At 57.2% G+C, this 15,930-nt stretch overlaps 1 protein-coding gene across 1 annotated transcript in view; it reads right to left on the reverse strand.

Moving 5' to 3' along the window:
* Positions 1-15,930, reverse strand: part of SEPTIN9 (septin 9) — a 56,902-nt gene that overhangs the window by 18,679 nt on the left and 22,293 nt on the right. The window lies entirely within an intron of this gene.

The following is a 15,930-nucleotide window of genomic DNA, read 5'->3' on the forward strand; positions in this document are numbered from 1 at the left end:
GCGCGCGGCAGCCCGGCCCCCGCGGCTCGGTCCCGCTCGGCCTCCTCCTGGCACCCGGACGCAGCTCCCCGCGCCGGGATGCTCCGCATGGCCGGGCGTTCGCTCCGTGTGCGGGACGGAGGCTTGGGGCCGAGCCAGCCCTGTGTGGGCGCTGCTCTTACAGACTCCGTGTCTGTGCCCCGCTGCTCCCTACCACGATGATTACAAGGCCGTACTCATCACGGGTATAAAAGCCTTGCAGCCCTATTTTGGGGAACCGCGTGGCTTTCCGTCAAGCACAGAAATCCTCTGCATCTAGGGACATGTCTCCTAGCTTTGGCTGAAGCGCTGGAGATGCTGCTGTCCCCAGCTCACCTCTAGCTCTTACTGTTGCTCTACAGCGAAAACTGAGAAGTGGCACGGCCACAAAATGCTGCACTGCTTGATGCCTGTGCAGTAACGAGGCTTTCGTGACACTGCCGATACGCATGGGGCAAACCCAGCCCTTGGGCTCTCCAAAGAGCCAGGACACTTGTCCCACGCACGAGGTGCTACGGAGCGTGCGGGTTTGCCCGGTGCTTGGGCGCTCCCGGCTGCCCGCGGAGCTCCCTGCCTCACCCAGCACCGCCTCAAACGAGAGCTGGGAACCACCCACGCACACGGGCAACGGAGGCAGAAGCGCCTGCTCCGCGGCAGGAGGAGCTGCGGTGATTCCCGCGTGCCGCGCCGCGGAGCACGCACCACCCAGCCACAGGTCCTGCCAGGAGCTGCGACACGGGCAGCGGAACCGAGCTCTGCTAATGCGGGTGCAGGGGGAGGAGCTGAGGAGTGTTTTTTTAGGAAAATGCACTCATAAAAACCTTACCCCGCAAGCTGATCACTGCCCAAGCCCTTGGATCCGGCAGCCTGCGCAAACCCTGTTTTAAAGCTTTTTTGCAAGACTTCGTAGGTCCTCATTACATTCCTGAAAGGAAGAACACAGACCTTCTCCTCTTGCTTGTTCGCCTAACTCCACTGTTATTTTTGGCCTTTTATGAGGTGCTACGTGTTTTCCTCTCCTTCCCTGCAAAGGGCTCCGTGTGGAGGAGCGCAGCTGCTCTGAAGGGGCTGCCTCCGAGCACAAACACGTCATCCCTGCTCCACTGGCGACCGGCAAGCGCCTTGGAAGCCGTGCGGACCGGGGCCCGCAAGGATGTGCGAGGAGGAAGCCCTCATTTCCTGCAAGCACAGCACACTTCAACCAGCCCAGACGCAGGCCAAGCACACACAGGCAAAATACCCCAAATCCCGACCGGAATTCATCATACAGACAGATGAGTTACTGTGAATGCTTCATTCCAACCTCTAGGCAGTTAAGGAGCGATGCACCAGCGAGCGAGCGGGCCAGCGTGGACACACAGGGCAGCGGCGCGCGGCTCCGAGCTCCGGACCGGGGACACAGCTGTGCACAGCTGGCAACACGCGCTGCTCCTTGAAAACGTTACAGGTGCAGCATGCCAGCGGGCTGTCCATAGATCCCGAATTAGCACCGCTGCAAAGTGGCCAAAAAGTGGGAAAAATTCCTACATTCCTACATTCCACTAGAGAAAATAAATCACGTGGAAAATACCAGCAGCAGGAGCAGCAGGGGATGCAACCATTTAGCTACTGCAGGCGCATAGGGAGAACACCAAAAGCTCCCTGTGCCTTGGAGCAGGGAGGGCTGACTCCAGCGGGGGGCACACGCAGCACAGGGAGCCTCGGGGCAAGCTCAAAGCCACCGACTTTTGCTCTATTTGAGCAAAAAAAAAAGAAAAAAAAGAAAAAAGAAAGAAAACCATCTTGTAACTGGGGGAATCTGCACAACAACGGGGATGCCAAGAAGTCTACTGCCCTTTGCAGAGCAAACTCATGTGTTGCAGCCAAAACATTTATCATCTTTTTAGCTTCCCAGCACTACAAGCAGCACCAGCAAGAGACTGTCTTGCCTTAGCTGGGCAGGACTCGAGTACCCCAGGGCGATGCAATGGGTTTGCATGAGCAGAGGCAGGACGAGGCTGGGATGCAGGACCGCTGCACTGCCCGGGGTCGGGGACTGCTCTTGGCAGGCGCCTGGCTAAAACAGAAAGATCCCAGAATGAAACTGGAGCAGGAGCCGTGGCAGCCCTGGGGACACGCTGCCGGGATTCCCTGTACTCGCGTGAACTGCCGCGTTCCCCACGGGTCTGTGCCAAAACTGCGGCACTTTCTGCGCCAGCGCCGCCGATCCAGCCCCTCCAGAGTGCTGCAAGAAGAGATGAATTCATAAGTGTGCAATAATGCAAGAGAAGTCCAGAGGGCTACTAATTCCCTGGCAACAGAGCCCAAATGCCATTGCCATTACTTCGCCCTTGCACAGGGGCTGTTGCACGGCTGCACACAGCGCGTGCCACTGTAACGGGCTCCCAGATGACTTTGGACAGCTTTTAGTTACTTTTTGGAGACTTTGCACTCAACTTTGCAGAGCTACAAGTGCCCAGAAGATAAACTCACTGCAGAGCTCTGATCTGGGCACAATTCCCCCGTCCCTCCATGCAGTGCTTTGCGCTAGACTGAAAACAGCACCGGCTTCCAGATTTGTTGGATGGGTTCATGCTATGGCAGAGAGAAGATTCATAGCAGCAAACAAGAGCACATCAGTCGGTCAAGGGCGTGAAAACACAGCAGCTTCCCAGAGAGCCGAGCATCCGCAGATGTTTTCAAGAGAGCCCTGCTGACCAACTAACCTTTCAATTACTGGGAGCAACAATCCTGCAAAATTATGAGCACTGGGCGTAACAGAGATGTTTTTAGAACCAGAGAGAGAATTTATAGCTCCCAGTTAGCTAGAGCAGATTGGCAAGACTGCAGGAGATGCAGCTTCCAGGTCCTTCCCACGTCTCTCGCCAAACTCGCAGCAGCTATTGAGGCTTTCGGCGTCTTCCAACGCACGGGGGTTTTGCGGGAAGCCCAGAGAGACCCAGTGCAACCCGGCTGCTGCCGCCACCTTCTTTGGGAAGGCAGAAGGCCAAGGATTGGGGTGGGAGCAGCTCTTGCTTCCCCGGCACACGCTCAGCTCGGCACCGCGGGATCACGCAGTGCCAAAGGCGGCGGATCCCTCTCGGATCCCACGGGGATGTGGGGATACCGGGGAACACCGGGACACGGCTTGCGCTGCCCTGGGGAAACTCGAGGGCAGTCAGCACGGCCAGGGCATGGGAAGAGGGCTCAGCCGGCGCGCAGGCTTCCCGGAGCCGCTGCCAATCCAGGAGTGACGAGCGGTAACTAAGGAGCATTTATTTCATTGCAGTCATCTGACCTGGAGCTGGCAAAGCTCCTCCGAGCGGGAGCCCTTCTGCTCCTGGCTTCCGCTTGAGGCTCGCTGCCAGCTCAGGACCATCTACCCACTGGCTCCGTTTCCTTCTTGTCTCGTCTGGTTTGGCCCTGGTAAAAGTCTGCATCACTGAGAAACAGCAGAGGACACTGAACTACACTGCAGTTGGACAAATCAACCCAAGAGTTGTCAGAGAGGTGACCAGGAGCCTCCTGGCCATGCAAAAACAGCAAAAAGCTTCATTTTGCATCTCTGCAGGCTGCCCTCCTTCAAAGCAGCCTGCAGAAGGGCTGTCTCGGAGGAGCAGACATGGGAGGAGAGTACATTCCCTTGATGCAAGACCCAGGAATGCCCCTCACTGGGCTCTGGCGCTTGCTGACGTTTGGCAACCAGCACAGATCAGGGCAAAGCTCTAATGTGCCCTGAGCACCCGGAGCGGCACCCAGTGCAAGGCCTGTCATTCGCCAGGGCTGAGTCCGTTCTCAGAGCGATGCTGGCAGAAGAGGAACACACTAGTCTGGCTCTAAACGCTTCAAAACAAGATCCCGCCCGGACAAAGCACCGAGTCACAGGGCACAGACCCAGCACGGAGACTGTTAGGCTGAATGGCCCCAGCTCCCCACACGTGCTTCCCCCTCCCGGCTCCGGAAACGCTCATTCGGAGTTCACCTCTCGCTCCCTCTTTCATTTACAGGAGACAGAAGTTTTGCAAACCGCTTCCCAGGCTCCGCTTCCCCTTGCAGCTTAACCCTTGTGTTGCTGCTGCCGCCCTGACGAGGGGACATTGGAGGGCTCGGGCCCTGCCGCTCCCCAGGGCTGTCCCAGCCTGCTGGGGGACACCCAAGCGGTGGCACTCCAGGGTCCGCCTTTATCCCTGCCTTCGGACACATCTCGGTCAGCAGGAGCAAGCAGAGCATCAGGTATCCCCGGAGAGGCCGTTTTTCGCTGGGAACCACAGTGCTGACACCACGGGGACAGGCTGAGACCATGTCGAGCACAACGCAAGGGCAGGACAAACCAGCACTCACCAGCACAAGCCCAAGCCCCACATCTCCTGCGCGTGAGAAGAAACGTTTGGGTCAATGAAGGATGAGTGGAGCATGAGACTGAGCCGTGTTTCAATTGAAAGGATTTTTTTTTTTCAAATGTATTCAGGGCTACTTTGCCCCATCACATCTCTAACCCCAGTCCAAATCACAGAGGACAAATCAAACAGCAGGGTCAGAATCACCCACAGCATTTGCAAACCCCAGCCTCAGACGTTGTACTGGAGCCTTGCGACGCTGGGCACGCGGGTGGCATCACAAGGTGACGACAACCTCCCTTTGCCAGGCTCGGACGCCCGCTAGACCCCTCGGTGGAGGGAGAAGATGTTTCTGCACCAGGGAGGCAGCAGCACAGGAGGTCACGCAGAGACCTCCACGGAGGAGCTAGGGGACAGATCTCCCATTTCCACTTGCCGGGGAATTTTAGAAGTGAAGGCAAGATCAGAATCGCCTCGGAGACTTCCCGCCCTGCAAGTTGAAGGTCAAGCCTTGGGCGCGGGGTCTCCATGCGGGACTCGGGCTGATGCCCAGCGCTACCAGCGGCAGCCGCCAAAGGGGGAGAGTGAGGCCACCCCGGGGACATCCCCGGGCTGCGGGGGGAACCCATGGCTCGGGCGAGCTCTCCCAGACAAGAACACCAGAAAAAGAAAAGTCACCTCATAAAATAAATACAAAATAAATATAAAATGCAGTAAACCCCTTGCTACCACCTGAAGGATAGAGGTGCAGCTACCGCTAGGTTAGCTCAAGGACTTCCAAAGCTGATTTCCTCGGGGCTGCAGGGAGAGGCTCCCCCCCAGAACCCCTGCTCTGGGTTCACTGCATTCAGCAGAGGGACATAAAAGCCCTTCCCAGCCCCCAGGCAGCAGGAAAGCCTGCTCCGAGTCCAGGCTTGGCTCACCCGCCAAGCTGCAGGCTTTGAAAACAAAGAGAAAAGCAAGATGCTCAAATTAAGTTTGCTTAAAAAATAATACTAATGCAAAAAAGAGCTGCGGGACTGGTATTTCTGAGCTCCAGCCCCAGGCTCCCGCATCTCGCTGCTGGGTATCTGCACATCCCAAAACACTGGTGCTTTAGTGCTTCCAAAGCTGCCCGATATCCTTCCCCCTCGGGTCCAACTTGATTCCCAGGGGCTCTCGGCTGCTGCAGCAAGGCAGGGCAGTGGCCAGGGCGCTGCCGGGCACGGGTGCTGCCGCGGAGCAAGTCACCTCCGGAGCTTTGTTTGCAGTAATATTATTATTTTCTAAATGAAGGGCAATGGCACCTGGAGGCTGCGCAGGGGCTGGGGCCGCCTCATAAAGCGGCGGCTCCCGGGTAAGTGAGAGAGCAGCACATAACTCACTCCAAAAAGGCAGATTTTTTTTCTCCGCCACCCCCATTCCTTCCTCTTCGGTCAATAAAAACAAAAGGGCAGCGGGACCCGCAGGCAGCGGCAACTCACCCGCGGCTGCGGCGGCCGCTCCGGCGCCTCGTCCCGCCCGCTGCCTCCTCCCCGGATCCGCGAGCTCCGGGAGCGCCTGGCGAGCGGCCGCCGCCAGCATCATCTTAAAGGGGCCCTGCTGCAGCCGGGACCCCTCCAGCCATCACTGCCCTAGTCCCAACGCGCCCCGGCCACCCCCGGCCCCGGCCGCTTGCTCCTCTTGGTGCTGGGGAGGCGGTTTCCTTCCAGGGCCCTTTCAATAGTGCCATCTGCTCCACATTTGGCCCTGGAAGGGGAGGGCTCCTGCAGACGAAAGGGTTGAAGGGGTTGGGATGCGAAGCACGAAGCTCTTCCCACCTCAGTCTGCAGCACTGTGGGGCCTGCACCTATCCCCACAATGGGGATCTGTGTGACGGTCGCATGCAGACCGTGGAGAGAGCCACCTTCCCCTGGGCACTACCAGGGGTGTCAACCCGTTCAGCAGAGATGTCCCCCGAGCAGGGGCATCTCCGAGCGTCAGTGCTGCGGCACGGCCAGGCCGGAGCTTGGTGGGCGCCCGCACGGGGACGGCGGCTGCTTCCCAGATGCGATGGTAGAAGTGAGCTGTGGGTACCCAGCCCGTAGCCTTGGCAACGGCAAGTGCTCAGGGATGAAGCTCGTTGACATTTTGCTTCCAGGCTTCCTAAAACGCTCCCGCTGGATACAAAAGCCTGCCTGAGGCAGGTGCTAACCCTGCCAAGCCCGGTCTCGGTGCAGTTGCTTGAAGAGCCCTTAGAGACAGACCTCCCTGCCCCAGGGGATCATCCGATGGCGCAAACCCGCTCCGGGTGCTCAGAGCAACTCGCTACGAGAGGCAGACGTAAGCCCAGGGCCTCGCACGCTCCTTTCGGTTAGTCTGTTGATGTGAAGGTAGCCATTACATGTCTCTGCCGTATCTCCCATCAAACCCATCCGTCTTGCACCCCGCACGAGCAGAGCTCGCCGCCGCCGCCTGCCCACACGCCGGGGCACCGCGCTGCGGGCCCGAAGGAGGCCCAGGAGTGCGCAGGGCCGTGCGCGGCCCCCAAAGGGTTAAGCGGGATCCCAGTTTCAGTCCTCAATACACAAGAGGCTCCATTTCACACGCAGCCTCCCAGGGCAGCGCCTGCCCCCAGGACTTGGCTAGCACTTGCCTCCTCCTTTGCTCCAAACCATTTGCAGCAGCCGATAATGCCCACACTTTGAAGCCAGGCAGAAAGGGGGCAGGTAAAAGCAGATAAAGACAGGGCAAACACAGGGACCCATTATCAGCATCAAGGGCAATCAGCATCAGAAGTCTCCGTAACCCAGCCCTCCGGCAAACTTGGGAGGCCGGGATGTGAAGATGCACGGGCTGCTCCCAGCAGAAGCTCTCTCGGGCCGGAAAGCTCCCCCAAAACCAGCTCAGCAGCCCAGGCCGAGGAGCCCCGCGGCCCCGTGCGCCTGCCCGCGCTCCTGGCCAGCACTCACGTGGGTGCCGCCTTCCTCCTCCCCTCTGCGGGCAGCATTTCAGAGCTGCTGCATTTCTTTCACCCTACGCTCCTCGCTGGGCACAACTTGAACGCTGCCTGCAAGCCTTCACATGGATGGCTTGGATTGCTCTGAAAATTAGGGCCGTTAAAAGGAGCGTGTTCCTGCCCCCACTTCAGCAAGTGCTGCAAATAACAAGTTTTGAGAAACCTCCGCCATCGCTCGAAGACAGGAAATCCAGCCGCAATCTGCTTACGCTGCAGCTGTGCTGAGCTTTCTGCTGGATTACACCACTTCTGGGGACTTAATAGAGCTTTAACCCCTATCAATGGGCATTAGTGTTTTAATCTCCTTAATCTGCATGAAAATCCAACGCTGGATGCCAAACTGGACTTGCCCAAGTAGCAGCTGGGGCTGTTCCGGTTCAACGCGAGGCACTTGCGTTCGCTTGCAGAAGGCAGGAACATGGCCCAGAACCAGCGAGCAGGCCCGCCCAGGGACAAGGCCTATCTCTGTAAAGCTCCATTACGGTCTGAAGACCCGATCAGGAAACGAGAGAGGTGTGGCAGGCGCACAGCAGCGCTGCAAACGGGGCCCACGCTGCTAACTAAGCCCGTGCACGAGCGCAGCTCCCGCTTCTTGAAGGCACTAAAGCTGCTGGGTGCTGCAGGAAGGGAGCAGAGACACCTCCAACACGGGGCTCAATTGCCTCTTGTTTGCATGGGGGGAATGAGAAAAACAAAAGAAAAAAGAACCCCCAGAACTTCAGAAAAGTTCCCCCGACTCACTCACTGAAGCTCTGCAAAGACCTCGTCTGCAGGATTTTGCAGATGGAAACTCCAAGGCTGTGGAAGTTGTTTTTCACATAAACTCCTAGAAATTACTTTGTGCCAATTTGGTGCTTTCATTTCAGCCATCTCAACCGTCCAGTCTGGAGAAGTGACCCAAGGATTGGGGGCGAGAGATAGGAAGAAAGGGAGGGATGTAGCCAAATAGCTCAGAAAGACAAAAAAAAAAAAGACATCCTTTGACTCAAAAACACACGAGTGAAAAGGCTTTGACAGCCTTTCATGGTGAAGGACCTCATGGTTTCCAGGCTGTCTAGACACAGGAGCTCCTTGCCCAGTGTCAATAGCAACCTCCGGGACTTGTGACAGCAGCACCTTTCCATTCCTGGAACAAGAGCAGGGCCCAGTCGGACCTGCTTCTGCCAACACACAGTTCTGCCTTGGAGAGCTCGGTGTCCACACGGCAGATTCCTGGAGGAAGGAAGGAAGCCGCCTTATCCCCATTTTGCAGATGAACAACCGAAGGGTTAAGTGACTGGCCCAGGGTCACACAGAAAACTCACAGTGGAGCCAAGAATTGAATCCAAATCCCCAGTTAAGAGGTTTTAATCACAAAGGCATTGTTCATAAAAAAAAAAAAAAAGGGGGGGGTGGAATTTTGGGGTAGAAAGCAGTCTGAGCATCAGCTCAGAGCCTGCAGGATCCGATGGAGAAGCTGGCCCTGTGCTGCTCCTCAAGAAAGCTCAGGAGCGGCTACAGGCCAGTGACTGTCACTAGCCCATTTCACAGTATCTGGATTTTCTGGGGCAATTAGCACCCATTTTTCTTTATCTTGCAGCAAACCCTGCCCGGTGGCAGCTGCAGAGCACGGCTGCAGCCCAGCAGTGCGGCAGGCTCTGCTGCACCAAGCAGGCTCTGTCTCCTGGCCAGCACACACTCACTGCAATCATCTCCCAACTTCAGGGAGCCGCTGCGACCTGCAGACCAAGACAGCTAGAGCAGGACTAACCAGCCAAGGAGACTCACACAGCTGTGGACAAAAGGGATTCACCCACCCACCTCGCTGGGAGTCCCTCTAAGAAAATATCAAATTCCAGGTCCGCGGGGCCGACTAGCAGGACATCTTTGCTCGCAGGAATGCTGAGAAGCACTTTCCAATCTGCTGACTGCCCGTTTGAAGTGCAGTGCTAGGGCTGAGTAAATCATTTCTCGTGTTTTAATGGAGGAGCAGCGGTGACCACCTGCAAGTCCCTCGTGGCTTCAAGGGATGCGGCAGGCACTCAGCCACCTTGGCCAACCCGACAGTTTGTATTTATAAACCGGGATCAATAGTAGGAGAAAAATCACATCCAGAGACCTTGGTAAAGCACCTGCAAACTTGATGGAAGGCAGCATGACCGAGGAAACAGGATGCTGCTTTGCAGAGCAGTCCATTTTTTTTTTTTTTTTAAACTCTGAAAGTTTGTTTCTAGCAAGAATAGAAATGAATTCCCTACTGCTGCTGACAGTGAGAACAAGCCCCAGCATTTTCCTAGCCCTGCTGTAACTGCACCTGAGTAACCACCAGGGAAGTCCATCCAGGAGGTCTGCATGGGGACCACCACAGCCCCCTCCCTGTGGACACAAACTCGCTTGCACGGGCACCCACGAACCTTCCCAGCTCTGTGTCTGTCATGTCCCCAAAAGGGGAAAATGACACCTTCCTTGTTGGCAGAACCAGGAGCACTGAGCAAACCACAGAAGGTGACTGCTTCACGGAATCGTGTTCCGTTTGGTAAGCGCACATACCCGTCATCAGGAGCGGCGCTGGTGACCATTCCCGCGTAGCCAGGTACGGCCCCATCCACACACGCTGCAGCCTGCAAAGCACGTGTGCAAGAACACATTTCCTCCACGTGTCCGTTCCCGAAGGAGTCACTCCTGTGCAAACACATCCACCCCCCTGGTGCCAACGTGGGCTCACGTGCTGCCCAAGCTGTGCAGGGCACTGACCCCGGACACTCGTGCCAGGAGAGTCGGGCTGACTCCTGCGGTCCTGCTGCGGTTTCCCTCCTGTGACTGCTTGTCCCAACGGAACTGAAAACCAACCTGTGCACCATTTAATCCCTTCTGGCATCCCTGCAACAACTCCAGCAGAAGGAGACGGGTTGGACAAGGGGCTTTCGGGCTCTCCAGGGAAACGGCTCGTTGTCCCATGGTGACAGGCACTCGCTCCCGGGGGGGAGAGCAGCTCCTGCAGCCCGACCCCTCCGCCCTCGTTCCCATTCACGAGTCGGTGCCGGATGGACACAAGGAAGGAGTGATTTCCCCTTTCACCATCAGCCCAGCTGGCACGGCGTCCTGGCAGTGAGTCACCCTGTCCCTGGAGGGGACGCAGCTCAGCCGCTTGCTGGGGCAGGGAGTGCAGGAGGATCCTGGCCGTGCTGAGCGGGCCCTCGATCCCAGACGGGAAGGGGCCGCAAGGCTGCTCTGGGCTCCCCTGTGTGCGGCTGCGGGAAGGCGAGCAGCATCTCGAGCCCTCTCTGCACACACGAGGGCACAGAGCCCTTCCGTTGCCCTGCGCGGAGGAGGTCGGGCTCGTCTCGCACGTGGCCCTGTGCTGTGGTTTAGCACTGCTGTCTCACCACCAGCATTTTCTTTCCACCAGCAGCCAACAAAAAGTGGTTTGTATAAAAACACAAAGAAGGAAGCGCAGCCACGAAGGCTATGGCAGGCGTTCAGCCGAAGGGACAGATGCACAGATGCATTTGTTAAAATAAATCATATTTTGGAGGTGGGAGGGATGGATAGACAAGCATACAGTGAAGAATCCAGATGTGTGGGTCATCCCACACCAGAAAACAGCTTGCTGAAGCAGTTTAAACTCTACTTCATCCCAAAGGGCCGTCTCTTCTCTAGACTATTATTAGAATATTACTGCCCACTTCTCTCCCCGCTCTGCCACTGATGCCCTGTGTGGCTTTGGAGAAGCCACTCTATCCTGCAGTGAGCAGTAGGTGGCATAAAGCAGAAGAGCAGCCCCAGTTTGCAGGACATCCAGAAACGCCACCTAAATCAGGCTTCCTCAGCAAGCTCAACATCACCGGGGCCTGCCCTGGTAACAGGCTGCGGGCAGCGATGGTGCTCCCCATTCCCAGGGGCACCATGAGGTGCCAGCAGCCGCTCCAAGACCCCGGTGACACTTGGGGCTCCCCGGACCAGGCTCTGCCTCACAAAGGGAACAGTCCTTGCTGCAACTCGTTTTTCAGATAAATAAATAAGCAAAGCAGAGCCCAAGGGGAGGGAAGCCAAAGAGCTGCCCCAAAGCGACTCAGAAACATGTCAGAGCAGATAACATAACAAAACAAAAAGGCTCCAAGTCCCATATCTGGTGGCAGCAGCCCCAGACAGAAGATTACCTTGGCCGCTGCTAGGCCGTGGCACCAAGCGCCAGGCTGAAGCAGTCCCCGGATGGCACCGGGAGCCTCCCGCTGGCGCTCGGGCTGCTCCCCGGGATGGCACCGGGAGTCTCCCGGTGGCTCTTGGGCTGCTTCCTGCACTGATGTGCCCTGCTGCCGCCGCTAATTGATTCCTCCGGCTCTGCTGACAGGAGGCCGCCATCCCCACCAGGCCGAGCGGCGGCAGCGCCCCGCTGCGCAGCGAAGCCCGCGGCTAAGTCGCACCAGGAGCGACGTTTCGGGGCCTCCGGCCAGCAGGGCAGCATTCAGATGGAAATTCCTCCGAGGAGAGGACCAGACGGAGAGACCATCATACCATCCCCAGCTGCGCCAGCTGGCCCGGCCTCAGCTCTTGCTGCTCTTCCCCATCCCTTGGCAGACAGTGGCGTGGGCCGTGGGGGAGAGGGTCTGCGGCTGAGGCCTGGCTGGCAGGAAACGAGTGACAGGGACACGCTGGGGCGAGCGGCGGGGACGGGGCCTCTCTTCCAGGAAAGCGATGGCAACCGCCTCCCACCGCAGCAAGGGGAAGAGAGGCAGAGAAAGCGGGGCAAGGCCTGCAGAGAGCCTGCGTTTTGCCGGCCTCCTTGCTCGGCCAGGACAGGGCTGCCAGGCAGGGCCGTCTGCTGCTGGCGCACGCGGCAGAGACGAGGCGGTGGCGGCAGGAAGAGGTCCCCGTTGCCCAGCAAAGGGCCATTCATCAGGATTGGGTTACAGCAGGATTAGAAAGGGTTAACCTCTTGCAGCTGGGCCAGAAATAGCGGCGAGGACAAAGAGGGACTTCATGCGACTCACGGGCCTAGGGACCACAGAAGGACTTAGGCCGGTTCCCTAGGGAAAGGTGGCCTGTGCAGTCCCAGGCTCTGGAGCCACTCCAGCAAGCCGTGAACCTAACGGGAACTGTTAACCAAGTCTGGGAGAGGACTCGGAAACCAAAATATAAATCACTGTTCCATGAGCTTGTGAAAACAGGCAACTGGATACAGGCAGCAGAGCCAGAGCAGCACGTCTGCAGTGGAACGAGCCGGGGGGACGCGGCCACCTCAGCCTGGCAACGGTTGAGGGGCCAGGAGTACCTCTGCTCCAGCCAGACCTCAGCATCGCTTCTGACTTTACTTATCACTGATTGCAGAAAGGGCCATTATGGAACTTCATCCCTGGCAATGCTTCTCCCTCTGAGAGCGGCGCAGAGATCTCCAAGTTGCCGTGAAGGGCTGCAGGAAGGAACCAGACGCAAGCCAAGAGGGCAAGGAGCCCCAGCCCCGCTGCCTGGCGTTCGGGGGCTGTGTTGCAGATAACAAAGGTCACAGGACACCGCGAGCTGCGAGATCTGGCGAGCATCACAGCCCTAACAATAGCGCTCTGTCTCTTCTGTAAACAGGATGGGGATCGCAGGTAGTGGCTTCAGCAGGAGACGTATTACTGCGCCACAGGATCCCAAGCCCTGCCACAATAGCAGGCCACGGGGCAAGCAACTTCCCGTGCGGCCGTTCCCAAGAGCCTCGCAAGTGTGAGAAACAAGGATCCTGCTCCGAGCCCTCGGAGTTCCCAGGACACGGGGGAGGCCGCCGTGCGGGGGCGGCCAAAGGCTCGCTGACTTTTGAGCTAGAATTTCTGTTAGAAACCAAAACCCGCACTGGGCATGAGGGCATCAGCAAAGCGCTGCCGCCTGCACCACCGACCTACCTGCAAGGCAGGGCTGCTGCTGGGAGGCAGATGGCACTCGCATGTGCTACGGATACGGACGAACCTTCTTTGCATTCATCTCACAACCGGCACCTGGGCACGTGTCCAAGTGCTCTACTTACACTTTATGGAACAGCATTCGGTGCAGCTGAGTTCAAACGCGCCCCTGCGACAAATCAGATTTGCAAGCCTGGGCCCTCTGCAACTGCTCATTCCCCACCACCACTTGCTCCACATCGTGGAACTACCTCAAAAGGTCGCTAGCCACCGGTCTGCTCCAAATGGGATTTTTAGAGGGGCTCTGCTGAGCCATATTGTCAACAACTCTTTCCACCGAGTTTTTGCTATTAGTTTTTTCAATGAATGAATACCTAACAAATTTTAGAGAACAGTGAAGTAAAACACAGGTATATTAAACTATTTGCACAAATCACAGCATTTGGGCATTAGAGGAATAACATCCAGGATTGCTGTCTTTCCCTGTCCCAGCTCAGGCACACTTGAAAGGTTGCAGGAGCACCAGAATGAGGTTCGGACACATTACATAGGAAACCAAACCTCCAACACGTGCTTCACCTGGCCCCAGAGTATCTTTGACAGGGCTGGATGTGGCGTCACAGCCATAAGGAAATCACAGTATTTAAACCACAGCCTATAAAAATTCCATTGTGCTCTGAGAGGGGAAGTCTGGATTCCCCTTGGAGACAAGTCCAGGAACCGCCGCGCTGAGTTATTGGCCACCAAGCAATTAGACCTGGCTTCATCGGCACAACACGAGCCACGGCTGGGATGTAGCTGCGCTCGAGCCGTTATGTTTAACGGCTGTGTAGTCAGATGTCTTCAATCTGCCACCTCCAGGCTACCCACGAGCCCCACGGCCACACAGGTATTCTGCTCTCAGCACAGGAAAACATGAAATGTCACTGTAAAAGCATTAAAGGGCTCACAGCTCCCCGAGCTATCGGCTACACAACCTCCCAGAATCTCCAGATGCTTCAGGCATCTTTTGCTGCCCCTGACATGTCCTTAGCTGTACTTAAGATGTCAGTACCATAAGGCTGCAAGCAGGGCAGACACAAGCTGGATGCCTTTGCTCCTTATGCACGCTGTACTTAAATAATCCCCCTCCCCCTAAAATCACACCTGGACGGTGCAGGGGCACTTTTGGAGTCGCACGTAATCACTTGGGAGGCAACGCCTGTTTTTACAGGACAGCGTCTGAGCCATCGTTTCTCTTAAAACCACCAGCTCAATCAAGCAGCGCCTGCACATGCAAATCTCTCCTGCCCCGAGCTAGGCGCACGTACCTCACCGGAAAACTGAGTCAAGCAACCCAAAAGTCATTAGCCCAGCGGAGGCACAAGACACCCAGCTGGTGAGTCTCCAACAGCTGCACAGAATCTATCCTCAAGTGATAGCACTACCCTATCGGCCTTCGGCTTGCTTCCTCCGCCTCGCACAGCGCCTGCAGCAGAGCAGGAGCGAAGAGCTAAGCAAAGTTGGTCAACTCACGCAGCACAAAGGATATTTACCTTGAAACACGCCTGCTGCTGCAGGAAGACGTTCCCGTGCTTCCTGTCTTTGCACTCATGCGAAGCCACCCTAGAAACCAGTGACAACAAGCCCAACGCTGCACCCACAGCCGCTTCGTTTGCCGAGAAATGAATGTTTTGTTAGCCAGTCACTGGGCTCAAAAGAGGCGTTTGTGGGCGAGATTCAACAGCCTGTGATTTATGGAAGGTCAGATAAGATGAATCTGTCAGTGCCCTCTGACCCGGGTGGCTGGAAAACATTATGTAGGCAGTCCAGGGTATGGCTGGAAACTATGTCACCCAGCAGTCACAATGGCCCTGTTACAAGCGCAACCAGCGAGGAGGAAGGCAGCAGCCTTCACAAAGGGCGAGACAGTCTGGGAGGATGAGTATGACAGCGGCGCCATCAACCCCGAGCCATCCTCAATGCTTCTTCTCTCAATGCAGCATGGTTGCACAAGGAATAGATTTAAGAAGAAAAGTTGGGAATTTCGCTGGCACAAAGCATTTCCAGATACTGCCTTTGAGCAGGACAAAAATGTTGCAGCTCCGGGAGCCGATCTGCAAACCCACATCTGCCTCCGTTGGGGTGTAAAGGTGGCAGGCAACAGCATAAATCAGGTACAAGAGGAAAAGAGCGTTTCCTGCGAGCGCCCAGCACGCAGTGCTCACAACAGCAGGGCTGCCCCTGCCTGCCAGGGACACCGCTTCTTCCTAGAGGAAAACTGTGCACTCAGCAAGTCAGGAGCTTTCCCATTGTGTCACTCCAGCATGCAAGCTCGCAGGCCAGGATCGCTCTGCGATCAGCTGTGCCGAGAGCTAAGGAAGAATAAGGCAGTGTTGTTAAAACAAAAAATTTAAAAAAAAAAAGAGAGAAATAAAAAGAAAGGAGGAGAGCAAACTTCCCGCTCCCCGGTTGCAAGAGTCCTCATTCCGACACCGCTCGGCAGCGGCCGCACGAAGCCGAGCTGCAAACGCCGCTTTAGAGGAAGGCGCTCGAGCCCGAAGGGAGACGCTGGGGGAGCCGAACGCGAGGCCCCGCGCGCCGCTCCCCGTGCCCCGCGCGCCGCTCCCCGCGCCCGCCCGGCCCCGGCCCCGCTCACCCGGCGGCGGCTCCGGCGGCTCCTGGCGCGGGCGCGCGGCCGCCCGGGGTGCCGGCCGCGAGGCGGAACCGGCGCCGAGCGGCGCCGGGGGTTGGCCGGGGCCGCGTTCAAAAGAGCCAATTA

The sequence above is a fragment of the Tinamus guttatus genome, unplaced genomic scaffold (genome assembly GCF_059628265.1).
Source record: "Tinamus guttatus ecotype Peru unplaced genomic scaffold, ASM5962826v1 Tinamus_guttatus_pri_ptg000188l, whole genome shotgun sequence".
Lineage (NCBI taxonomy): Eukaryota > Metazoa > Chordata > Aves > Tinamiformes > Tinamidae > Tinamus > Tinamus guttatus.